The sequence below is a fragment of the Nannobrachium achirus genome, assembly GCF_963921795.1.
Source record: "Nannobrachium achirus genome assembly, chromosome: 4".
NCBI lineage: Eukaryota > Metazoa > Chordata > Actinopteri > Myctophiformes > Myctophidae > Nannobrachium > Nannobrachium achirus.
This window is the reverse complement of record NC_137813.1, coordinates 54,053,191-54,080,729: the sequence shown is the minus strand read 5'-3', so window position 1 is coordinate 54,080,729 and position 27,539 is coordinate 54,053,191. Positions and strand designations below refer to the sequence as shown.

General features: G+C 39.3%; 2 long non-coding RNA genes across 2 annotated transcripts; both read left to right on the top strand.

Annotated features, from left to right (window-relative positions):
* The first annotated feature begins 2,459 nt into the window (after positions 1–2,459).
* Positions 2,460–17,141, top strand: LOC308283681. The gene is made up of 3 exons (XR_013961951.1): positions 2,460–2,559; positions 15,452–15,541; positions 17,009–17,141. It is a non-coding gene; the product is annotated as an uncharacterized lncRNA (long non-coding RNA).
* A 714-nt stretch (positions 17,142–17,855) lies between these two features.
* LOC308283893 lies at positions 17,856–23,342 on the top strand. The gene is made up of 3 exons (XR_013961974.1): positions 17,856–20,750; positions 20,872–20,967; positions 21,571–23,342. It is a non-coding gene; the product is annotated as an uncharacterized lncRNA (long non-coding RNA).
* The last annotated feature ends 4,197 nt before the right edge of the window (positions 23,343–27,539 follow it).

The window sequence follows — 27,539 nt, the reverse complement described above, 5'->3', positions numbered from 1 at the left end:
ACTTCACATTTTTGAAATCAGCCTCATGGTGGCGCTATAACAGGCAGATTTGTGGTTTTACCTATAACTCCACCGATCAGTTTCAAACTTTGTAAGCACACTTCCTAGAGGCTAAGGATAAACCTTTGCCCTGCATTTTTCACATCAGCCTTTTATAGCGCCACCTTTGGGCCGACTTATGTAAAACACATTTTTGGATATTACTCCTTGAGATTTTATCCAAAGATCACGCAAATCGGTATACAGTATCTCTATAGTCATGTGATCAAGTCCGATCCGTCTGATATTTCATATTCCATCCTGATTGGCTAATATTGGCTTCCAAAGCTTGCAGGATTGCTCAGTTTTTGAACAAAATGCCTCAAATCATCAACGCAGCTTGCGATTACCGTGAAATTTGCCACACATATTCCTACTAGGTCAAGGAACAAATGCTACCTTTTTCACATTGGCCTGTTATAGCGCCACCAGCAGTTAGACTTTAGCAAAACACATTTTTGGAACACAATGCTTCAAATCATGCATGCAGCGTCCGATTGCCATGAAAGATCTAAGGTGAAGAACATTATACAGTAGCACCACCAGGACGCACAGCCTGGTGGAGACCTGTGCTCGGAAGAGCACTGCTTCTAGTTAGAAAACTGTACTTATTAGTTACAGATATACAATTATATAAAACATACATTAATCCACTTTAGCCCCATGTATACCATATATTGTGTAATTAGAGTCATTAACAGGTTGCATAAAGACAAAACAACTTTAAAATGTATTTTTCAAACATGTTCTACTCTTACTTTTAGTACTTTAAGTACATATTGATACCAATGCTTGTTCATTTCAATTCATTCAATTCATCAATATACCGGTATCATCAAAGACATTCAAATATCATCACACGTTTTGGCCTCCTGAAAGGTTAATTTTCAGGACTGACTCATCAGCAAGCACTGCATGAAAGATAAAAGAAAGATAACTTACGGACAAACCAAAAAGAGAACTGAGAAACTTTTTAAATTAAGGAACTGATATTCCTACTGTTTTGCCATTTATAAAATATCAAGTCAGTCAAGTGCTATCATCATAATGTTTTTATAATTGTTTGATGTGCACTACTCCTTTTTCATAATTTTAAATATTTAACTATTGACTTATTCTCTTTGCATTATTTGAATTAGCGGTCTCTAATAAGATGAAAAGTCAGTGGCTAAATAGAACTCATTCCCACAATGAGACTGTTGGGGCTCAGAGCAGAGATTCCCATGGTGCCCTTCTTGAATTAGCCCTCACTTGGGTTTCTGGTAAAAGTATTGACCAGTTATGTTGTATGTCTGTGACAAAAATAGAAATATTGATCAAAATGTCCATCACAAGCTGGCAACATGATGACCCCTGGGCCTGGTTACCGCACTTTCTTTTAACACTATAATTGCTGTAATAAATAAGATAACTTACCCATTCTGCCATGTTCTCTGTGTGAGCTGTCAGCCAAAATGAGCAAGGTGCTCTTGAATCCTGTGATCTTGAGCTTGAGAGGGCTGTGCCACCTTATACACCACAAGACAAGACTAGTCTAACAGGAAATCATCCTGCAATCTATATACTGGTATCATAGATTGCTGCGCTGTTCTGTTCAGAACAGCGCAGTAAGACTATACAGTAGCACTTCACTGTCAGGAGTAGATGCATGCTAGGCTGTCATGGATGAAGGTGGATGAGAGACTGGTACGCAGCCTTAAAGGGCCAGTGCATCATATGATGCAAAATGCATCATCATTCATGCTGAAATACTAAAATATCTCAAAACACAGATTGAACACAAAAAATACTCAGGATTGTGTTGATCTTGTCCCAAACAATAATAAAATAAGATCTGGTTGTCCCAGAGGTGAACTGGCCGTTTAAGGCTCATTCAGGCAGGGTGATGTCATGAACTGTGTTTTATTATGATGTACCTTTATTTTGTAGTATTCTCCTAGTGTTTCCTGGTCATCATGTTTTGCACCTTTATAAAACTGGCCAGTGAGTCACAGGACATGGCTCGTTTCTGTTATGTGTGATTATTTAAGTAATATTACACAAGAGGGTGTTGGTTATCGCAGGCACAAACCTGAAGGGCGAGTGCCCGTAGGCAGCGTAAAGGTTCCAATAATCACATAACCAACAACCTCAAGTTGCCATTATACCAACAGTTGCCCTTAAAAAAAAAAAAAAAAAAAAAAAAAGGCAACTTCAACTTCAAATGAAAACTGCTAGGCTAGTGCTAGCCTAGCTACTATCATAGTGTTGGGAGAGGGAGCGCTTTAGCTATTTCGCGACCAACACAGCTGATATCTTTGTTTGATTAGACTTGTAGTGCTCATTATTTGCATGGGTAGAGAGCTATTTCAACCAATCAGATTGCTTCGTCGGAACTACCTGTTGTATAATCTCTCATTAAACTATGCCCTCTTGTGCTTTAAGGGTCTGCAAATCAACAAACCTGAGTGACTCCAGCTAAACTTGTCTGGGAAGCGGTTCAGTAGAGAGGCAGTATGGCCTCAGTTACTCCAGAATATGGTGAGTACACTCATAATTTCTTTTTTGTCAAACATGTTATATTAAGAGCTTATTATGTGCTATACAATTGGTACAATGTAGGGGAGAACGGGGTAAGATGAACCACTTTTTGCTTATGTTCATCAAAAACATTCAAATATCATCACAAGTCTCAAACAGAGTATGGAAAAAAAGGGGGGTGGGGGTTTCAGTTCCTTCGTTTTTTTATTTTTCTCAGTTCTCTTTTTAGTTTTGGTGTTTTCCTTTTAGATTAAGTGTTTTGACTGCACTTGTGCTCTACTACATTTTTGTCCAATAAAATATTCAATCAATCGATCAAAGACAAATACCTTGGAATAATGATGAGAGAGCTCATAATCTGTGAGTTAATTATCAGGTATTACAGGATGTTTCAGGTCGACGAGGATGCAGAGAAGTGCCCCACTCTCTCTCATTACAGGTTTATTTCATGAGATTATGGATCTAATTAACGACTTTGCATGCACATAGCCAAGAAAGAAGTTATTCTATGTTGCTGTGTAGTTGCTGTGTTGAGCGTAATTCAGAGCCCACTGCTGACGTAAGGAAATGTACATGGAAATGCATATCATCACAGGCAGAAACCTCGGCTCGTATCTCCAAGTTTCAAATTTGTAAATTTCTTCCCAAAATAAAGCACTGCTTCATCATACAAGGCCATCGCACAAAGGCGGGGCGTTGTGTACTTGTAGATCAGCTGTTTTCACTAGTTTAAATCATATTAAAAATGATAAATACAAAACAAATGTTTTAGGACATACAAGATTTCCACCCGACAACAACGATTTTGGAGAAAAAAAATAATCCAAAATAGTTATTTTGTGGGGGCTAATGAAAGTTATAGGTATGGTGTGTGTTATGAAATGTGGGCTTTTCATAATCACAGTAATCCTTAATCATATTCCATCATATTCAAGTGAAGTGACTCCAGTCAGAGCCCTGCAGCAGAGTGGAGTGTGTGTGTCTGTGACCCACCTGATCCTCGCTGAGCATATTTAAAGCATCAAAGAAGGCAATTTGTTGTGTGCACTGTCAATAAGGTTGAGTCTACTCTAAGATAGCATCAAAGCCAGGTTGGCCAGCACTAGTGTGATGTATAGTTAGCACTTCTAAACAAGAAAGCTGTTTGCAGTTGTCAACTTGTTGAACAGAACTTAAGCACATTAACATGAAAAGTATTCTGCTTTGTGCGGCCTTGGGTTTCTGTCAATGTGGCCCCCTGGACAATTTAGTTGAATACCCATGATACCAGTATATAGATTGCAGGATGATTTCCTGTTAGACTAGTCTTGTCTTGTGGTGTATAAGGTGGCACAGCCCTCTCAAGCTCAAGATCACAGGATTCAAGAGCACCTTGCTCATTTTGGCTGACAGCTCACACAGAGAACATGGCAGAATGGGTAAGTTATCTTATTTATTACAGCAATTATAGTGTTAAAAGAAAGTGCGGTAACCAGGCCCAGGGGTCATCATGTTGCCAGCTTGTGATGGACATTTTGATCAATATTTCTATTTTTGTCACAGACATACAACATAACTGGTCAATACTTTTACCAGAAACCCAAGTGAGGGCTAATTCAAGAAGGGCACCATGGGAATCTCTGCTCTGAGCCCCAACAGTCTCATTGTGGGAATGAGTTCTATTTAGCCACTGACTTTTCATCTTATTAGAGACCGCTAATTCAAATAATGCAAAGAGAATAAGTCAATAGTTAAATATTTAAAATTATGAAAAAGGAGTAGTGCACATCAAACAATTATAAAAACATTATGATGATAGCACTTGACTGACTTGATATTTTATAAATGGCAAAACAGTAGGAATATCAGTTCCTTAATTTAAAAAGTTTCTCAGTTCTCTTTTTGGTTTGTCCGTAAGTTATCTTTCTTTTATCTTTCATGCAGTGCTTGCTGATGAGTCAGTCCTGAAAATTAACCTTTCAGGAGGCCAAAACGTGTGATGATATTTGAATGTCTTTGATGATACCGGTATATTGATGAATTGAATGAATTGAAATGAACAAGCATTGGTATCAATATGTACTTAAAGTACTAAAAGTAAGAGTAGAACATGTTTGAAAAATACATTTTAAAGTTGTTTTGTCTTTATGCAACCTGTTAATGACTCTAATTACACAATATATGGTATACATGGGGCTAAAGTGGATTAATGTATGTTTTATATAATTGTATATCTGTAACTAATAAGTACAGTTTTCTAACTAGAAGCAGTGCTCTTCCGAGCACAGGTCTCCACCAGGCTGTGCGTCCTGGTGGTGCTACTGTATAATGTTCTTCACCTTAGATCTTTCATGGCAATCGGACGCTGCATGCATGATTTGAAGCATTGTGTTCCAAAAATGTGTTTTGCTAAAGTCTAACTGCTGGTGGCGCTATAACAGGCCAATGTGAAAAAGGTAGCATTTGTTCCTTGACCTAGTAGGAATATGTGTGGCAAATTTCACGGTAATCGCAAGCTGCGTTGATGATTTGAGGCATTTTGTTCAAAAACGGAGCAATCCTGCAAGCTTTGGAAGCCAATATTAGCCAATCAGGATGGAATATGAAATATATCAGACGGATCGGACTTGATCACATGACTATAGAGATACTGTATACCGATTTGCGTGATCTTTGGATAAAATCTCAAGGAGTAATATCCAAAAATGTGTTTTACATAAGTCGGCCCAAAGGTGGCGCTATAAAAGGCTGATGTGAAAAATGCAGGGCAAAGGTTTATCCTTAGCCTCTAGGAAGTGTGCTTACAAAGTTTGAAACTGATCGGTGGAGTTATAGGTAAAACCACAAATCTGCCTGTTATAGCGCCACCATGAGGCTGATTTCAAAAATTTGAAGTGGCATTTCTTCCTCGACCTAGTGGGAACGTGTCTGCGCGATTTCATGATAATTGCATTTTGCGTTTGGGATTTGAGGCATTTTGTTCAAAACGGCTCAATCCTACAAACTTTGGAAGCCAATCAGGATGGAATATGCAGGACAATTCCGTGTCAATCACATGACTGTCGAGATACTGCCTACCGATTTGTAGGATTTTTGGACAAAATCTGTAAGAGTAGTCCACAGAAATGTGTTTTGCAAACATCGGCCACTAGGTGGCGCTAGAAAAAGCCCATTTGAAAAATTTAGGGCAGAGGTTCTAGATTGGCATCCAGGGAATGTGTGTGCTCACTTTGGCAGCGACCGGGCCAACGGCGACTGAGATTAGGTGCACACAAACTGCGAGGACGCACGGACGCACGGACGGACGGACGGACACACGGACGGACGAAGGGGAAAACATACTCACTCTCCCCCATGCCTTCGGCTGGTGGAGACAATAATTGTTATAATAACATAAAAACAATAACAAATGTCATAATAATAAAATAATAACAATAATAATATCTGGATTCAACACATATCAATTATTGACAATATGTCAATTCTAGTTCTTATGTTTCTCAGAAAGACTGTTGTTGAGTGAGGTGGCTGCACAAGTATAGCTACGTGCAGAATGCAAACTTCCAACTTCCTGCCATCCTTTACTTAAAGCTATACTGTGTAAGTTGCTAAACTAGTGGTCAGTCGCGGTATTGCTTTTTTCGTCCGTTTTTCGCCCGTTTTTCGCCCGGAGTCACCGCGGACCACCACCGCGGACCACCGGAGCGGCGCCGCAAACCACCGCAACCGCTACGAATCCATGGAGTGGTAGAACGTAATTTTCTGAGCAGGATTTGGGGAATAAGAGGTTAAGAATCCTTCACCATCGTAAACACTGGTTGCTGAGGGAAGCTACTTCCTGAAGAGTCGGTTATTGGCCGGTAGTGTATCATGTGTGTATGATCTGCGATGTGATTGGCCAACGTATACACAACGTATACAGATGATGCAGATTACATCATTTTGCCGGGAAATCCCGCCCCTGTCACTGCTACAAAGAAAACATATAAAGAGAAGGCTTCAGAAGCTGAAAATAACGGAGTGGGTGTTCTAAAACTTTAGCGATTTAACAGTTAGGACAATTTTAAGATTTGTTTTATAAAAAAAGTTACATGGTATAACTTTAAGATATGCCCAGATATGTTTCCTGCACTGTGGTTGCATGTCGCTCCATCTCCTATTCAACTTACCTTTAGTTTAACCAATGTACCCTTTTTGATGTTTCATAATATGTGACCTTTTAACTTTAACCCACGCGACTGCCACAGGGCTGCACTATATAATATCTTGTCTGAGGGTAATAAAGAAGAATATATTGAACTCCAACACCTATTTGTTGCTTCAGTCTGTTCTCTGACAATATATGGTCTGTTTTCCTGCTGCTGATGACCTGTCACTCTGGGTTTTCATAATTTCACATTTTCTCTCCACATCACCTCAAGGGATATAGCAGCAATGTTGCAACAATTTAAGTTTGTATTGTGGGACAATACATAGAAGTGCCTGTATTAAGAATAATTGTATTATTCTGTTTGTATTGTAGTGCCTGTGTTGAAAATAAGTGGATTATTCTATTATGGTACAGTACTGTTTTTTGGTTTATAGTTTGATAGTTTGAAGGGTGTATGTGGCGAAATAAGTGAAAACACACTGTGCATGGTCTCTCACTCTCACTATTTTTTTTTCTCACTAACTCACTAAAATGCCATTATTTAAAACAGGGTCTTCAATGTTCTCAGGTCAGGGACCCCCAAACCGATGGGGAGATTGAGGGAGATTGAGCGGGGATCCCCTACCACCTGGGTGGGGGGTCGTGGCTACAACATATATATATATATATATATATATATATATATATATATATATATATATGTATATGTATATGTATATATATATATATATATATATATGTATATGTATATGTATATGTATATATATATATATATATATATATATATATATATATACTCATTAACTGAGAACCAATGTCAGTACTATCAACAATCTGTCAATTGCACAGTAATCATGTAGGCTACAGTATATAAGCTATTTAAAATGGATGATTTATGATTCATGATTTATTTTAACATAAATGTGAAAAATGTTTTTAAAATATTTAAAGACAAATGAAATAGGCTAAAGCAACAATTTTGCGGACCCCCTGTTGAAGATCTCTGATTTAAACGATTAAAACGTAATGATGAGAACAAGGAACCTTGCTCCCAAGTGCATTCTATTTAAATATAGTGATGAGGTCCCAAAGGTGGCATTTAAATCCTCCGTCTCCACCCCTCCACAGCCGCCGCTTCCAAAAGAATTACCTATACAATATGTCGAGAGACAGATTGGTGGTTTTTATACCACCCCTCTCGTGAATAGTTTGGCTGGATGGTCTGAAAGTTTAGCCACAAAGTTGGGAAATCCATTTCCCCGCACTGGTTAATTTGATTCATTTATATTTAGTGTGCGTCTTATATTGTCCGCTAAGTACCTATTAGGGACAAATCCACACTGATCTGTTTATTATATTTTCCATTGTTTCTTTTAACCTCTCAGCTATTATTGAGGATATTATTTTTTGATCAGTATTTAATAACGCTATGGCCTGTAAGATGAGCAGTCAGTTGGATCTTTACCTTCTTTTGGAATAACTGTTATTACGGATGAGTTCCAAGTTGGTGCCCAGATGTTCGACTCTAAAGCAACATTATATACATTGTGTCGGATTGGTATCAATACACCTCGAAACTCTTGAAAAAAATCATTTGTATAGCAATCGTCCCCTGGTGTATTACCTTTTTTAAGTTTTTTTGTATTTGTCTAGCTATTTCCTCTGTTGTTATTGGTTTTTTTAAAGATATATTTTGCTGGGGGGTTACTTGTTTGAGTTTGAGTATTCCTAAGTAGGTTTCTATTGTTGGGTCTCCTTTTCCTGATTTGTCTTTGTATACGTTTTAAAATGTTGCAAATGTCTCTGCTATCTCCTCTTTCTCCGTTATTATTCTTGTCTCTTAATTTAGTGATTTGTGATCTTTTGGTTTGTTTCTTCAATTTATATGCAACGATTTTAATAGAATTCGGTCCCCCATCATAGTGTCTTTGTTTTGTATAAGGGTTCTCTCTATTTCTTCTGTCAATAGTTTGTTTAACTCTGCGCGTTTCTGCTTTAATTTAATCATGTTATCGGAGCTGTGAAGTTTATGCTTGTCTTCAAGAAGCTTTTCTTGTGTTTCAAGTTCCTTTTTGAGCTGTTCCTGTCTTCTTTTCTTTGCTGTTGCATATGCTATTATTTCTCCCCTTAAAGGAGTAGTTCACCCCCAAAATGACTTTTTTTCTATTGATTACTCATGCCATGGAGAGTAGAGTTCAATAATATTTTTTGGTTTTTGTCACATTCCTAAGACAAAAATGTGATAACAATACATTTTCCCCCATTGATTCCGGATGGTGACCCGTTTCGGGTCACCATCCGGAATCAATCCGGAATCAATGGGGGAAAATTTACTCAAATCAAATTTTTGTCTTAGGAATGTGACAAAAACCAAAAAATATTATTGAACTCTAGTCTCCATGGCATGAGTAATCAATAGAAAAAAAGTCATTTTGGGGGTGAACTACTCCTTTAATACCGCTTTAGCTCCTTCCCATACCATTATCTTATTTACCTCTCCTGTATCATTTAGTTCAAAATACTGTAGTAAGCATTTTATTTTTCTTAAAATTGTAGCTGTTTTCCCTGTACTATGTATTCCTGCTGTTGAGTCTGCTTTGTTTAGAGTTAGATTAAAGTTGCCACCAATTATAATATACCTCTCCCTTGCGTTATTATTGTCTCTATCAATTGGGTCATGAAGTCAGAACCTTCATTAGGTGGGTAGTACACATTAACCAATGATATTTCAGTTGTTTCAATTTTACCCTACCACCATGACAAATCTTCCTTCTTTGTCCTGAACATATTTTATTTTTTCAAAAGGGATATGGGGTTTTATTATTGTGGCAACACCTTCTTTTAGAATTGAAGGAGGATGAGAACACTTGTGCATTTGTTACTTTACTTAGCTTTTTGTGTTCTACTTGTGTTAAATGTGTTTCTTGTAAAAGGGTCTCCCTTTTCTCTCTTCAATTGTTAATTATTAAGGCTGTTGACATTTAAGGAAATTATATTCAAATTGTCAACATAGAGGGGGTAAAAAACAACAGCAAACTGTGTGTGACAAAGTAAAAACCATAAAAGTGAACTCCTGGTTTTCTACTCCCTTCTGTTCCATGCATTCGTCATTGCATGGTTGAGTATGTTTTCTGTGATTGAACACTTTTTCATTTCTTTAGTTAATTCTACATCGTGTCGGCCCCCCCTATTTCGCCCTAAATTCCCAGGAACCCTTTTTCCTCTGGACTAATAATAATATATTTTCCGACATTGCAATCAAATCCCAGTCTTAATTTGTTATCTGTCGACATAAACAAAACATTATAATAATAAATAATAATGAGTCAATAATAGATAAATAATAATAGGCTACTAAGAGTAATAATCATACTAATAATAATCATAATACTACATTAAGAACGAAAAACACCATATACTAGTCTGTATAGTCTGCGTTTAACGAAAGAGCTAATATTACTAACAATGGTAGAGTAATTAGTTATATAATATTTCATGGCCAGGTCTGAACAAATCCACGGTGAGGCCTTTAGGAGGGCCATTCAACTGCAGCAGCTGAATGGAATGTTTGGATTGGGGTCTGGTGCAACGCACAGGTTCTGAACCTGGTGAGAGCAGGGGAGGACCTGGTGAGACGTAGGAGGAGCCCGGCCAGGAGTCAACCCATAGAGCCTAGTTCTTCCATGCGCCAGAATGGTACCCCCAATCCCGGCAGAGTAGTTCCGGTGCTGCACATTGAGTGACCCTGTCTTTCCCTAATAGGACTGATCGTGGATAGCTACTGGGACGTAAGTCGGGACTTGATCAACCCCGGCTGGGTCACCTGGGCGAGGGTGTATGATGTTGCGAGAACCGAAACACCCATCGACCCCAGGCTACATCACTGATGATACCCAGCTGCATCCTTGTGATGTTTTTTTACACTGAACATACTTTATTCTGGAGTATTTCTTTGTGTGTGTGTGTGTGTGTGTGTGTGTGTGTGTGTGTGTGTGTGTGTGTGTGTGTGTGTGTGTGTGTGTGTGTGTGTGTGTGTGTGTGTGTGTGTGTGTGTGTTTTTCCCCTTTTTTTCTCAACCCATATAGCAACAATCTTATACAACAAAACATGTCAAAACCACTCCATGACTGCTCTTACTTTCAAGCGTACCTAGACGCATGTGGTCAGCTAACATAAAAAATAAAAGAAAAAAGGAAAAGAAAACTGTCATGTCTAGGCCTATCTCTTAATCAATGCCCTCTCCATCTCAAAATGCATTTCTATCATATAACTAAAATAAAATAAAACACCCATTGTCCACTTCCTTTATTTAACTTGGATCAGATTTTTTTTCTTAATTCAGGGCACAATATATTACATATAAATTACATATATATTATATTATATTATTACATATAAAGGTAATAACCAATATGAATATGCACTAGTTGCTTTAACAAAAAAAAATAAAAGGAATAATAGTAAAAGGAAACCCCGCTCAGCTTGTTGAAATCGAGGGACAAGGATCTTAATTTAGGTGATATGCTTAATCATATTTAGTTTTCTACCCGTCTGTATATTTCCACTTGATACATAAATACATCTCTAAGTGTGCCCACCTGCACATCAACATGGGAATTACCCAGATGGAAGCCTGCATGTGTGCGGCTGTGCGCACTTCTTTATGTTCACCATAGTGTTTCATGTGCTAATACAGTGGTTCTCAAACTGTGGTACGTGTACCACTGGTGGTACATGGGCCCCCCTCTGGTGGTACTCAGAAAAAAAGAAAAAATACATGAGTGGAGTGAATTATTTATATAATACTACAGGTACTGTAGTTCTTCTGACCAAGCAATTGATTTAAATCGGCTCTCCAGCCGTGCTGAAATGAGCATGAGGGCACACCTAGCTGCTAATAGAGGATTTGAGAACGGATTAATCATTAGAAATATCATCAGTTTGCATGGGAAGTTCACAAATAGGTAAATCAGTTTGATGACCCGGTCATCAAATTATTGGCTTAGAAATGCAACAAAAACAAAAAAAATATCCATGAATTCAAGGAATAAATTGGCCTCCTGTGTTGACTGTGCATATATATGGGGTGGGTCTACGCACCTGTATTTTAACATAATATTATATGGTGGTACTTGTAGAGACACATAATTTTCTGAGGAGGTACTTGGCGTAAAAAGTTTGAGAACCACTGTGCTAATATACTCGTTCAGACATGTCTACTTGGTCATCTGCAGGTATACACATAGGCCTACCTACTTGTGCATGGACCAATCCATAACTTTACGTTTACATATTTGGCCTGCCCTGGACTACATACTCACACATACATCATACACACATCATGCATGCACGCACGTGTACACACACACACACACACACACACACACACACACACACACAGACACAGACACAGACACAGACACAGACACAGACACACACACACACACACACACACACACACACACACACACACACATTCTTGCACACGCACACGCACGCACGCGCACACACACACACACACACACACACACACACACACACACACACACACACACACACACACACACACACACACGTGCCAGGCTCCCCTAACGCGCGCCTATGCGCCAGGGGAAAAGGAAGAGACAGAGAGAGAGAAGACGAGGAGAAGAGAGAAAGGAAAGAGAGATGGCAAGCAGCAGTGAAAGTAATACAGCGCTTATGAGCCTTATGACCACTCATCATTCAAAAATAATTGAAATTGAACAATATTGAATGTTGATTGAAAGCAATGTCATTTCTGGGAAATGTCACTCACGTCACGTGTCTGTTTTCTTTCCGCACAACTGCAGCGGGCGTAGTTGTTTATACGTTCTCTTCTGTCGGGGGCGCCGGTGTGTTGTCCTCCGACGTAGACCCATGGCGTAGACCCGGCAGAATCAGCCTGTTCTTCTTCTAATGCTGCAGCGGTGCCATCAATCGCAGTTGTATCTCCACTTGTCTGCAGCGCCTCTGCTGCCTCTTCTGGGTTGCTGTAGTGTAGATTGACACTGATCCATCCTGGTTCTGCACTTTCAACTTCAGCTGGTGCGATGATAGGAGCGTATATTGTTCTTTAATAATTTGATGGGTTTATACAAGGCTCTCTTCTGCCTGCTTAGCGGTCAGGTCATGATCACAGTTTATTTTAGGTCCATTATACAGCACTTCTTTCTTTCGCCACGCCGGTTGCAGTAGGCCTACCTTTTTCTTTGTATCATAGTTCATTATGAAGGCGACGATGATTGGTCTTGTTTTTGTGCTCTCTTTATGCAACACTATACAGTAAAATAATACAAAAAAATAAATATGCTTTAAGTAGCATGTGAGGGGTCAAACTAGGGAATTTTCGGGATTCTGAATCCAATGCAAGCATTTGTTTTGCACGAAAAAATACAGAATACAGAAGAATATCATTTTCATTGCTACATTATGGTATCACTAAAATACTTCTCACATCCAGACAGACAGATTTCTGTTTAGCATATTATTGCATTATTGCAAATATATTTGTCTGTCAGATGACCCCAATGTAAACAAGCCATAGTGCTTTCTTGGGTTTAAATCCTATTAAACCTATCAGAACTGCAACCCACTGGCTTGTGCTTTTGCTATGTGAACTGCTAAAACAGTATTCAATCAATAAATCAATTCAAACACACGCATGCATGCATTGTTCTCGGGCCACGAGGAAGACAATGCGCCCCACAGCCAGGGACGCCCCACAGCCAGGGATGCCAGGCCCTGATGTTGACCAAGCTTGCACAGAGGGCTCTTATTGGATGGGATGCACAAGGATCCTCACAGCCTGTTTCCGAACAGAAAAAAGGAGGATAAATATGGACATTCAGTGCTATGCTCCGACCAATGAGAGCGATGAGGATGACAAGGAGGAGTTCTACCTCAGACTGCTGGCCATTATCAAGGGCAAGGCCCGCCCAAGGCCCAACATCTCCATCACTATGGGCGACCTAAACGCAAAAGACAGCTTGTTTGTAAAATACTTGCCCATTTTAACTGGTTATAGAACATGGAGTTGCCGAATCTTTATACTATTTACACCTCCAATGGCTGGTTTTAAAATTTGTTTCCGAAATGGAAACAGCAACTGCGACAGCTTCGCTCTGTCTCTCTCTGATAGTTCTAACACAATGATATGCACGCATTACTCCGCCCCTCCCCCCACAACAGCAGATAACCACGCCTACATTTCAGATTTCTTTTCATGTTCTGAAATCCCATAAAACAAATAAAGAGGCGGGGTTTCTGACCCCTTTAAGTAGGGGTCTACAATTTTGAGGTATTTCTACTTTACTGGAGTGTTTCACATTTTCAGTACTTTTATTTCTACTCCACTTCATCTGAGAAGAAAAAATTGTAGGCTACTACTTTTACTCCCCTGCAGTTATTTAAAAAAAATGAAGTTATTAAAAAAATACTTAGATTTTAAAGTTTTTTTTCTAAAACAAATCTTAAAATGTCCAAACTGTTAAATCGCTAAAGTTTTAGAACACCCACTCCGTTATTTTCAGCTTCTAAAGCCTTCTCTTTATATGTTTTCTATGATCCTGGCCGGGGACCGGATTTCGCAGCAAAATTACGTCATCTGCATCATCTGTATACGTTGTGTATACGTTGGCCAATCACATCGCGGATCATACACACATGATACACTACCGGCCAATCACAGCGTGTGCTGCGTCTCTTCAGGAAGTAGCCTCCCTCACTACAGTGTTTACGATGGTGAAGGATTCTTAACCACTTAATCCCCAAATCCTGCTCAGAAAATTACGTTCTACCCCTCATTCGGAATCGTATCGGTCGCGGTGGTTTGCAGTGCTGCTCCGGTGGTCCGCGCCGGTGGTCCGCGGCGACTCCGGGCGAAAAACGGATGAAAAAAGCAATACCGCGACTGACCACTAGTTTAGCAACTTATACAGTATAGCTTTAATTATTATTACAAAACATACATTAATCACTACATATATACATGTACATTTCGGCCATTTGAAATTAGCCGATCTACAAGCTCACAATGCGTGACGGACATTTACTTGTAACAGAGTATTTCTATATTGCAGTATCGATACTTATACTTGTTGATACTTTTACTTGAGTACAAAATATGAGTACTTCTTCCACCGCTGCTCTTGTCTGTCTAATGTGTGATGGTGATCATCACACATGATCAGGAATCAGTGATCAGGAAACGGGCGTGTCCAGCTTGCATTTCACCGAGACAAGAGGGCAAGAGAGATTCGCTCGCTCTCGTTATTTTCACGTGACAACTTTATTTACGAAGTTATTTCCCAAAATGTTGGATCTTATTAATTTATAAACCTCAAATGTAACTATGTATTTTCAAACTAATATGACTCAAATATATGTTAAAAATACTTTAGAGACTTGTGTCAACAGTTTTACACGGTAAATTGCATGGTGCCTGCACTTTAAGGGTCTCGGGTTCTGAACCGTGGCTTATATACTGTATGGCCTACATCTTGGCACACAAAGTCCTCAAAGTTTGTTGTCCGGGCTCTGAAGCATGGTCTTCATCTGGCCTACATCTTGTCACAAAGCGCTCAAAGTTTGTTGTATGCCCAGCGTCACTTTGGCTAAGCTTTGCGGGACGCTTAATGAAATGAACTCATAAATAGCACCGCTCACTTCTCACTATGTGTGATTTTTTCCTGTTATGTGTGATTATATATTGTCTCATTATACTATGTCCTTTTGTGCTCTAAGGGCCTGCAAATCAACAAACCTGAGTGACTCCAGTTGAATTTGTCACAGAAGGGGTTCAGTATAGTGGCAATATGACACTACGTAATACAGGTGAGTCCACTCATATTTCAGTCATGAATGTGATTATGTGAATGAGATGTACCCATGGTATCTGGGGGTACAATTTGGAGCCCCATTGGAGGCCCCATGGGGAGACTCAGTGTGTCTCCAGTGTGTCTCCTTACACTCTAACAGACCTCTGTTAAGAGTGGGATCCTATATACAGTATGTGGAAACTTGGAGCCTCCCAGGTACTCCAGGTACCTCATGTAAGCCCTCAAAACATCAACAGCAGAACAAGCTGTTTGGCATTGGCAGAGAATATTTGTCATATTTTTCATGGACACAAAGGCAACCCAAGTCTTACAAATGCATGTTCCAAATAGTTCCTGACTTACAGCATGTGGACAGAGGTGTGAAATAATAATAAGTAGAAGCAGTGAAAGGGGTGCCATGTCTTCTTCAGCCTTTCATTGCAATCGGACCCTGCATGCATGATTTGAGGCATTTTGTTCCCAAAATGTGTTTTGCTAAAGTCAACCTGCTGGTGGTGTTATAACAGGCCAATGTGAAAGGGTGGCATTTGTTCCTTGACCTATAGTGGGAATGTGAGTACAAAAAATGGAAGCCAATGTTAGCCAATTAGGATGGAATATGAATTATCGGACAGATCCGTCTTGATCACATGACTAGAGAGATACTGTTTTACTGATTTGCATGATTTTTGGATTAAAAAAAGAAATGCCTCTAGGGAGTGCGCATACAAAGTTTTGGGCACACATGGGCGCGTGCACACATCCGCCTGGGTGACAGCAGGCTCCTGGACTCCTGTAGTGATGTCTGTCAGTGATGTCATTCATCTCCAAATGTGGTCTCTTGTTTCATCATGTCAGACAGACATTATTTGAGCATTGTTTCAGCATGTGGCTGTTACCATGGTTGTATCCGTCTCTGTGTCCCTTTCATGCCCATACATTATATGGAACAATTAGAACTGCAGACTCTCTGCCAATCCACTTCAGCCTGTAGCACTTGTCCTACGACCCCTGCGGCTTATGCAAAGGCCAAATGTATTCTACTGACTGATGATAGGTTCTTGGTTTACCTGTGATTTACCTTACCATTTCAATGCATTTGATGTATTACCTTGTGTTATCCTTGCTTACTGTAAATCGATTTGGATTAAGAGCGTTTGCTAAATACCTAAATTGTAAATTGTAAATTGCAGTGGTACTATAATATAACCATATAATATGAATAGATATAATCTCAAGTGAACAACACACCCCTAAAACCATACACATGAGTGTTTCTCCGAGGGGTCTTGTGACAGTCTTCAATTCACAGATAATGCTATTGATATACAATATTTAATAGGTAGGCTACATATATTACAAGATTAAATAATAACCTGCTATCTGACCACCTGATATCTGACAGATTTGATGACTTAGCCTACTGTGATATATAAATGTTTTGATATCATACTTGACTTTTATTTCTGACATCTCTTTTCAGATCGTGCATCTCTGTTAAGGATCCTTGAGGATCTTCGTGATGATGACTTCAAGCAATTCCAATGGTTCCTGGAAAATAACTCCAACGAATCTATTCCAAAATCGAGGCTGGAAAATGCTAACAGGATGCAAACAGTAGATGTGATGTCACAAATGTATCCTGATAAAGCTGTGGAAGTTACAAAAAACCTTCTGGAGAAGATGAAGAGGAATGATTTAGTCTGGAAACTTTCAGACACTGGGTCAGGATGCAAAGGTGAAGCTGTATAGGGTTTAGAGCAGGAGTTTGTTTTGAGAAATCTAATTGTGTTTTTTTCCCCATGAAATCTGTGCCAAACACACCATTGTATCAGTTTAAAGGTACACAGTATTGTATTTTAGTTTTTCTGTGCAAGAAGGAATTACTAAAATGTGATTTGTGCTTCTATACAGGACATCCCACCTGCTCAGCATCCTCAAACACTAACAGCCAAGGTCAGTAGATCTCTAAATGTTGATCTTCAAAATTAATGTTGATATTCTATTCAATTGCAACTGTTTTACTGCAAAAACTACCACAAAAACGTTACAAATAGTATAATAATGATTACTATTACTACGTCAAGAGGTGGCGAAGATTCTGAAGGCAAAGGAAGAGGAGATGCAGAAAGAAAGAGAATGGCTGGCAAAAAAGCACGAAGAAGAGATGCAGGCAATGAAAAGACGATTGGAAGAGCAGAGGACTGAAATTGAAGAGGGGAGAGAACTTAGGGCATTCCAACTCAAGGAAAAGGAGGACTACATTAACAAAGAGAAAATGGAGAGAAAGAAAGAGCAGGACGCCAGGGAAGAAGAGGACAGGACGAGGAAGCTAGAGAAGCAAAAACAAGTGCAGGAATGGGAACAGAAAATTGAAGCCATGGACAAAAAAGTAAAATTGCAAGAAAAGGAGAGAATTGAGGCTTTGGAGAGGGAGAAAACACAGGAACGGGCAAAAAGGTACAAGGAGGACGAACAGAAGCGAGAGGAAGAGCAATTGAGATTTAGAAAGCTGGAGGACGACTATAACAAGGCGATGGAGAATGATGCCAAGAAAAGAATAGAAGAGGATCACATTAGGAGAGAGCAGGAGGATAAGGAGCGCAAAGAGTTAGAGCAGAACTACAAGAAAAAACTGGAGGACATGCAGAGAAAACATGAAGAGGAAGCCAGGAAGCAAGCAGAAGAATTCAAGGAGTTCAGAAGCAGATTCACCAAGGACTTCAAAGCTCTGATGGAGAAGCATGATGAGGAGATGATGGACCTCAGGAGGATGCTCGAGAAACAAATCAAAGAGCAAGACCAGGATCATGGCAGAGAGCAGCTTAAAGAACTCCACAAAGAAAAAGTGCTAAAACAAAATATGGAGGATTTGGAAAAAAGACACAATGCACAAATAAATGACTTGAAACAGAAGTACGAGGAGAAGTGCACAATCCTCTGATAACGGTACAGAACGTTCGGTATAATGTAAATAGACTACTGTATATACATTTAGGCCGCTGAATTATTTTTGAGCGTGATTTCATGTACACACCTTCCTTCAGCTCAAGGCCTCCTGGGTGTTATTTTTGACCGAACATTCATTTTTACAAACATGTCAATTTTGTTTATAAACATGAATACAAACCGCTGCTGAATGCTAATCAGCAGCTTCTAAAAGTACTGTGATCAAAGACTGTGGAGAAAGATAACATGTCTTCAACAACTATGAAGAGAAAAAACGCAGGCAAGTCAATGAGCTGCTGGAAAAAGTAAGAAGAATGGTGAAGAAAAATGGTGGTAGTTGTTACACCACAGAGCTGTTCCATGAGGTGGAGGAAGCCATATGTAAAGAGGTGGCGAAGATTCTGAAGGAAAACACCTAGCAATAAAGCACGAAGAAGAGATGCAGGCAACGAGAAGATGTTTGGAAGAGAAGATTGAATGGGAAAGAGAACTTAAGGCATTCGAACTCAAAGAAAAGGAGGACCACATTAACGGAGAGAAAGAGAATGGAGAGAAAGAAAGAGCAGGAAGCCAGGGAAATGGCGGACAGGATGAAAAGGCTAGAGGAGCTAAAACAAAGGCAGGAATGGGAACAGAAAATTTAAGCCATGGACAAAAAAGCAAAAGAAAAGGAGAAAGTTGACAAAATATTGGAGAAGAACAGACAGCAGATGACATACGAACGACAGGCTTGGGAGAGGGGAAAAAAAGAGTTGTGGGTCAAAAAATACAAGGAGGACGAACAGAGGCGAGAGGAACAGCAATTGTTGTTAATTGACGAGGATCGCATTAGGAGAGAGCAGGAGGATAAGGAGCACAAAGAGTTAGAGCAGAACTACAAGAAAAAACTGGAAGACGTGCAGGGAAAATATGAAGAGGAAGCCAGGAAGCAAGCAGAAGAATTCAACGAGTTCAGAAGGAATTACACCAAGGACTTCACAGCTCTGATAGAGAAGCATGATGAGGAGATGATGGACCTCAGGAGGAAGCTCGAGAAACAAAGCAAAGAGCAATACCAGCATCATGGCAGAGAGTATAAACTCCTCAAAGAACTCTCTGACCACAAAGAACACGTGCTAAAAGAAGATATGGAGGTTTTGAAAAATAGACACGATGCAGAAATAAATGACATTAGACAGAAGCAGAATCAGTGCACAATCCTCTGATAACGGTACCGAATGTATTCGGTATAATGTAAATAGACTACTGTATATACATTTAGACAGCTGAATTGTTTTTGAGTGAGATTTCATGTACACTTCCTTCAGCTCAAGGTCTCCTGGGTGTTATTTTTGACCAGCACATTCATTTCGCCAAACAGGACAATTCATGGGGGAAATCTCGAACGATTGACACGTCGAAATAGCGTCACGCTTCCAATTTATGAATGAATACAAACCGCTGTTGAATGCTAATCAGCAGCTTCTAAAAGTACTGTGATCAAAGACTGTGGATAACATGTCTTCAACAGCTATGAAGAGAAAAAACGCAGGCAAGTCAGTGAGCTGCTGGCAAAGTCATAATAATAATGGTGAAGATAAACGGTTATATCACAGAGAGGTCCCAAGAGGTGGAAGAAGTCAAACAACAAGAGGTGGAGAAGATTTGAAGGAAAAGGAAGAGGAGATGTAGCAAGAGGAAAGAACACCTAGCAAGAAAGCAGAAAGAAGAGATACAGGCAATGACAAGCCAGTTGGAAGAGAGACAGGAGAGAGAACATGAGGAAAAGCAGGACCATATTAACAAAGAGAGAATGAAGAGCAGGACACCAGGGAAGAGGGGGACAGGATGAAAAGTGTAAGCATAGAGCAAAAACAAAGGCAGGAACAGCTGGTTCCACAGACTCCAACGTGTGCACACAGATTGCTCAGATCTGTGCCTATGTTCTTAGCTGCTTCCCCTGCTGTTACTGTACACGATGGAACCACCAATCCAACCAATACCCATATTGGGCCTATAGTCCGACTGATGTCATCAGGGATCTCCATATATGGGCATAAAAGGGACAAGGACTGGCAGATACACATTATGCAAGTCACACTGACACGCACAGACTTTCACATAAATGGCTGTTTATGGTCGAATCTACAATCATATGGTGGACATCACGGACACAACATCAGGTTTTACTGCTGTCTGTCCAACCAACCACACAAAAAACATCACTGGACATTAGGACATGCAATGCCAAAAAAAAAAAAACATCGGATGCGACGCATCTGCAGCAACAACAACAGGTAATCACCAGCGTTATCACACCAGCATTATCATAAATAGTTTGGTCAATATGCTATATAACCCCCTTTACATTTCTAAATTACCTTTCTTTTCTAAAATGCAACTCTTTGAACTTCTCAGATAATCCTGATCGGGACAGTCAGCCTTGAAACATCCACATCCTGTCGTTGGATTTGACCTTAAAGCCCCCCCACCCCACCACCACCACCACCAAAAGTAAGTACTTTCAATTCTCCCATTATTGGGAAACTGGCGGCTCATGGGCCACATGCGGCCCCCCACCTTCACTTAATGCGGCCCACAGGTTAATATCGGAATACTGATATATTATTGATTTCAGCTGTTACAATTCCAAACATGCAAACATCACAGGTCCGCTTTCATTTCTTCAGTCTATAATAGTATTTCTAATGACTAGTATTAAAATTGTATTGTCTTTTTTATGTCCTATGTATTTGTAGTTTTGAAACTTAAAAAAGAGCAAAAAATAGCAAAACAATGATTTAGGATTCCAATTAAAAAATAGCTAAAATAGCCAATCTATAAGCTCAAAATGTGTTGTACTGCGACACGTTTTGAGCTTGTGTGACATAGCATGAAGTTAAAATACAGAGATAACAGGTTTCTCCCCGGCAGTATATGCAATGTGGCCCTTTGGTGTGAGTGTGGAAATATAGTGGCCCTCTCTATCATCAAAGTTGCCCACCCCTTCTCTAATATTACTCACTCGCTCAGATTTATTTTGTTACGCACACATTTCTCAACTGCCATCATCACACTCTTGATAATTCATGCATGCTATTCAATCTAACTTTGCAGAACGACGCTATGAGGACCATCAATACGGAACACACTCTAATCCATCACAGAGAAGAAAACAAAAGGATGAAGACTTTAGAAGAACCATGACATCTAACAACACATGTTATCTTATTTTCATCAACAATTGCCCATATACATGTACCGGTATACCTAATTTCCCACACGTATCATTCATACTCATTGCTCAAACCAACACTTTCCCTACTCACTACATATACACAACTACACAGTACAGCGTAACTATGAGGGCCGTGTAGCAGCCAGCCCCACCTCTAGATGTTAAGGATTAGATGAACAATATTCACAAATGCTGTTTTCAGGCTTGAGTTTATAGACTTCTGAGGCAAAGCTCTTGCACAATTGATTATTAGGTTGATAAATAAATCCTTTGGTGGGAAGAATATTCTCTTTTTAAAGATTAGTCTAATAGTTCAAAACTTCTAGCAAACAACAATCAGTAACAAAAACTGACATTCTGCCCGGTTCATTGGCTTATAAAGATGAGAAATTACGGAATGATTAAGCAAGACGTCATCCTTAACACTAGATGTGAGGGCTGTGAAGCGGCCCGAACTTCTAGTCACAGGAAAAGGACAAAGTTGACAGAAAGTTGGAGAAAACAGACAGCAGATGACAGAGGAACGAAAGGCTTGGGAAAGGGACAGAATAACAGTTGTGTGGGAAAAGGTACAAGGACAATAGAAAAGGATCGCATTAGGAGAGAGCAGGAGGATAAGCAGCACAAGAAAAAACTGGAAGACATACTCTAGACCAGTGGTTCTCAAATGGGGGTACGTATACCCCTAGGGGTACACGTGGGTACTGCAGGGGGTACGTAAGGAAAACTAAAGAATGGGAATATGTCTTTTACTTTTATGGTTGATGATAAAAACATTGACAGAGTTTGTGTGAACCTGCTCATCTGTAAAATTCTAAACCAAATTGCATCAATAACTTGACTAGTAACAGTTATTGAATAGAAAGCAATGTTTATTTGCCATTATGCCATGTTATTTTGAATGTATTGGCATTGTAACTGGACTTTTGATGTCAATTTCGCTGTAGTCAGGGGAAGGGGGTACTTGGTTTTGGAAATCGGTATAAGGGGGTACTCGATCTAGCCAAAAAAGATTGAGAACCACTGCTCTAGACTGCCAAAACCGAGTTTCCTGAGTTATAACCAATGTTCCAGGCTGCCACGCACAACTTTCCTGAATTGCTTATTATTATTTTTCCTCTGGTGATGATGTCACCAGACCAAAATCAGCGTTTCAGTTTTTTGGGGGCGGGGAAAATTAAAAAGCCTTATAATGGGAGTCTATGGGACGAGTGGTGTAAAGCAAGCTGCACAAGAAAACAGAGATCTTTTGAGTGGATTGCCTTGAGTGGAAAGGGATTATTTTCCAACTCCAGGACTCCAACTCCTCTTTTGAACCATCCTGCAAGGAAATCGGACCATCGTGGAATAATATGAATTTTCAACGGTTAGTGAAAATCTCTGAAAGCGTAAAACAATGCTGGCAGTCAATGAGTTTATTTAGTGCTATGTCGTAATAATCCATGGAACTGTATATTTTGTTATTTTTTACTGTTTAAAATGTGCCCATATTGTTACTACGTGATGAGTTTTTATTTTGTTTTGTTTTTTACATTTGTGAAAGTTTTCTTGCCTTGATCGGCTCCTCCCGAAGATGGCTACAACCTTTTTTATTTGAAAAAGATATATCTTACATGTAGCCTACAACTGTCTTGCCTTAACAAGCACCTCCCACGACTGGAATCTGGATGTAAGTGCTTTGCAATTAAATGAAGGCTTCTAGAACTGAAACGTCTGTACTTTCTCAGATAAATTGATAATAAATAATACATTTGAAGCCTAGCAATATGGACTGTTTTTATGAGTTTTAACCTGCTTTTGTATAATTATTTATCGAACAAATTTGTATTGGTTCATCACATTCAAAGATCTGCATTTAATGTTTAGATTTATTTCATTTATACAATATGTACAACCTCTGTAACAAATAGGCCCAAAGTAATTAAATAAATGCTTCCATCAGCCCATGTTGAGTGATGCGCCATTTAGCCACATTAACACATATCACTGGAGATTGTGTTACATTTCAAACCTATTTTAAAGGGATACTGTAGTTCACCCCTAATTATCCCCCTTTTCTTTTCTTTTCTTTTCAGAGATATAGATACTTTTTTTTTTTTTTTTTTTCGCATTACTAAGACAATAATTTGATTACCAACAGCAATTCCCAATGGTCTCCATAGGGAACTGCTGCTGGTCATTAAAATATTGTCTCAGGCTGCTGCTGGTCATTAAAATATTGGCTCAGGAATGTGACAAAAACAAAATAATGTCCAAGAAATAATCCTTGACCAAACAAAGTAGTGATTAATAGAAGAACAAAATTGTCTCTTTTTTTTTCTCTCACAGCAGTTCATCATATTGTTCAGAAAAACACACAGAGTTTATGCAGTGTACATTTTGTTGACTAAGAATAAGACTAAAAGATTTAGGATTTTTATATTTACTGTAGTCAACTGAGACTAAGATTAATGTTGTGTTAAAAGACTAAAAGACTATATCTTTGCTGTCAAATTTACACTGCATTAAAGACTAGACTAAAAGACTACGATTTTGATATTTAGTTACCAAGACTAGCCAAACATTTTCAGAAGACTAAGACTAAAGTAAAAGTGTGCTATTCAAAAGACTTTGACATTGAGTTTATGCAGCTGATGGAGTAATATTGTACCATCAGAAACCTTGTATCTCCATTATTTCAATGTATTTATTTAATTAATGATTGCCCTACTTCATCAAACAAGACATGAGTGTCACACAAAAGTAGGTAAAATAGCTCTCACAATGCAAGCTCATGGATCTTGTAGATCTGCTATTTTTGCTGGTTTTGTAAATTGTGAAATTTGTTTTATGTGATATTTGCTTTTACATAGATGTAAGAGCATTTGACAAAACAAAACAATAACTAGGCCTACATTGAATCCATTGGAACGCAGGTTATTTCTTCCGTTTACTGAGAAGTAATGTTTTTGGACACAACTACTCAACAGAGATGATATGTAAAATATCACAGGCATTCTCTCCCCAGTCCCCACCCAGTGGCACACACATGTTATGAAGGAGACACCGCCCTCTAGTGGCAGAGTTTGTAAATCACAGTAACATGCCCTCATTTTCCCTATGTAGAAACCCAGTATGTTTAAATTCTTCATCATCATGTAGCCTACAATGGCTGGTTTTCTAACCTCTGATTGAAGCAAGAATGCAATCTCCTCGCTTGTTGACCCTGTATGCTATGCATCTGTGGTTTATCATTGTGTAATGATGAACAAATGAAGAAACAAAGATGATCTGCGATGAACTTTGGGCTGGTCAAGTGGGTAAGCTTCATTCAAAATGAAGTGGGTAAGCATGACAATATAAATGTAGTTATAGTTTGTTAATTGTTTGTTTACCTGCAAAATTATATAGGCCTACCTCAGCATAAGCATGCATCTCTATATGAACTATGTAATCATACGAAAGACTGCTGATAGCCCATTCTGAATAAGTGCACACCAGTGTTGATTTTGTTGACTAAAAAACTATGATGAAAATGTTTCGTCGGCTACCTTTTTTCACTGACGAAAACGAAATAAAAACAAATTAAAAACTAAGCTATGATAACTAAAACTATGACTGACAAATTCTGTCAACCGGGGCAGAATTTCATGGAGTTCGGCCTTGTGTCCCTCAAACCAATGGCATGACCTGAGGCCACGGTGGCCTTAATGTCCCAGATGGCTAAGTAACTTTCTCCTCTGTCTCTTTCTGGTCAATATGTAGACAGTTATCTTTCTTGTCATGTAGACACCAGTGTCTTTAGTTGAGATTCTGAAATCTTAACTTCCCTGAGTCCCCATCTTTAAACCAATCCAGTGACTTTCATTGGTGCAGGGTTGAGCATGCATCAGATTGTAAATAACATAATTTATCTATTTCACTGCAGATTAGACCATCCCTAACCCTTAAATTCAACAAATCTTTTCAATGGACTAAAATCTTGTTTTATTTGATGGCCTTCCTGGTAGTTCCTGCCCTTGCATTTGCATTTGCTATCAAAATCAACACTGGTGCACTCATCTTTATCCCACCAGACCCTATACAGTAAGACCTCAATGAAAGTAATTCCACTGGACTTTTTTTGTGTTATCCTTTTCGACCAAGTGTAGACTGTAGGCCTACATGCTTTTTGCATTTCTGTCTAATAAAGTATTCAATCAATCAATCAAAACCCCAATCTATAGGCGTGCAACATTTGCAGGCCTACACTCTCAGAGTTACAGACCTGTTATGGTCATTCAGGGGCCCTGAATAACCAGAAACACATCTTTATGTGTTTCTGGTCCGTGGCAAATATAGAATTTTGACAAACATTTGCACCACAAGCCAGCATGCATGGCGATTATCCCTGTGAGTGCACCTACATACTTCTGGTACTACAAATACAGAATAGCAACATAGCCAATCTACAAGCTCATATTTACAATTGAATAAATAAGTAAGTAAGTAATGAATTTGTGCAAGTTTGCTTGGACAGTGCCTCACTGTGATCTTTGGCGCCCCCAAAGGGGGTTGGAAAACACTGCTCTATTTGGCAGCTTTGATTGATTGATTGATTGATTGATTGATTGATTGATTGATTGATTGATTGATTGATTGATTGATTGATTGATTGATTACTTTATTATTAACAGTTTGTAGAGACAGGTACAGGGAAGTACAGTACGATTGCAAGGTCTGCTAAAAAGATGTTTCCAAGAAAGCCTATGGCTTGTTTCCATTGAGGTCCTGCCTGTGTACTAAATTCATCGAAAGCTAATCCCTCTAGGCTTGATTTTCAGCCAACTCAAATGGTGGAAGAAGTTCTACTCAGATTGATAATACTCTGTTACAAGTAAAATATTAGACTTAGACGTACAAAAGCATTGGCGTCAAATCATACTCACAGTACCAATTCAAATTAAATTCAAAGGAGCTTTAGTGGCATTGCCAATGTAAGTGTCAAAATATAATAAAACTGTTGAAAATGGCGAACGTATACAGTTGGAGGGGGTGCAGCATTGTGTAAACAGAATGTCACATTACTTTGTTATATGCATATACCAAAGTAAAAGCACTTAAATTATTAAAAACATTTCAAAACCTTTTCTAAAATATAGCCGATCTACAAGATCATAATGCATCATTATGCAACATGTTGGGAGCTTATACACTGGCTTTTTTCAAGGTATAGAATAGGACTTAGTTGGTCAATAACTTTTTAAGGTTTTCTGATGTAGTGGAGTAGAAGTTTAAAGTGTAAAAAAATGAAATATTCATGTCAATCAAAACTAAAACTCAGAATTGTAATACATCTAAGCCTACCTAGTAGCACTTAGTAGGAAAGTGGAGAGGAAGCTGCAGGACAATAACACCCGAGAGGTGTGGAAGGGAATGAGGACTATTACTGGCTATAAAGCTAAGAACAGCCAGACAGCTGAGGGGGATGTGGACAAGGCCAATGAGTTCAACCAATATTATAATAGGTTCAGCACAGTGGCTGATGCCTGCCCGGTACCATCTGACCCAGCTCTGTCCACCATGTCCACTGACACCTCCATCACCCAAGCGGCGGCCCCTCCTCCTCCTTCCAACCAACCCGCAATCTCCATCACAGGACTGCAACACAATATCTGAAGCTGCAAATCTGGCCACATCTGCACCACCTCCACTGTTTATTACAGTGGACGAGGTTAGGGTGGAGCTAGGGAGGTTGCGCCCTGGAAAGGCTGCTGGCCCAGACGGGGTGTGTCCAAGACTGCTAAAGGTGTGCGCAGCCCAACTGGCGGAGCCCCTACAGAGACTCTACAACCTCAGTCTTCAAAAGGGGAGGGTCCCGGTTCTGTGG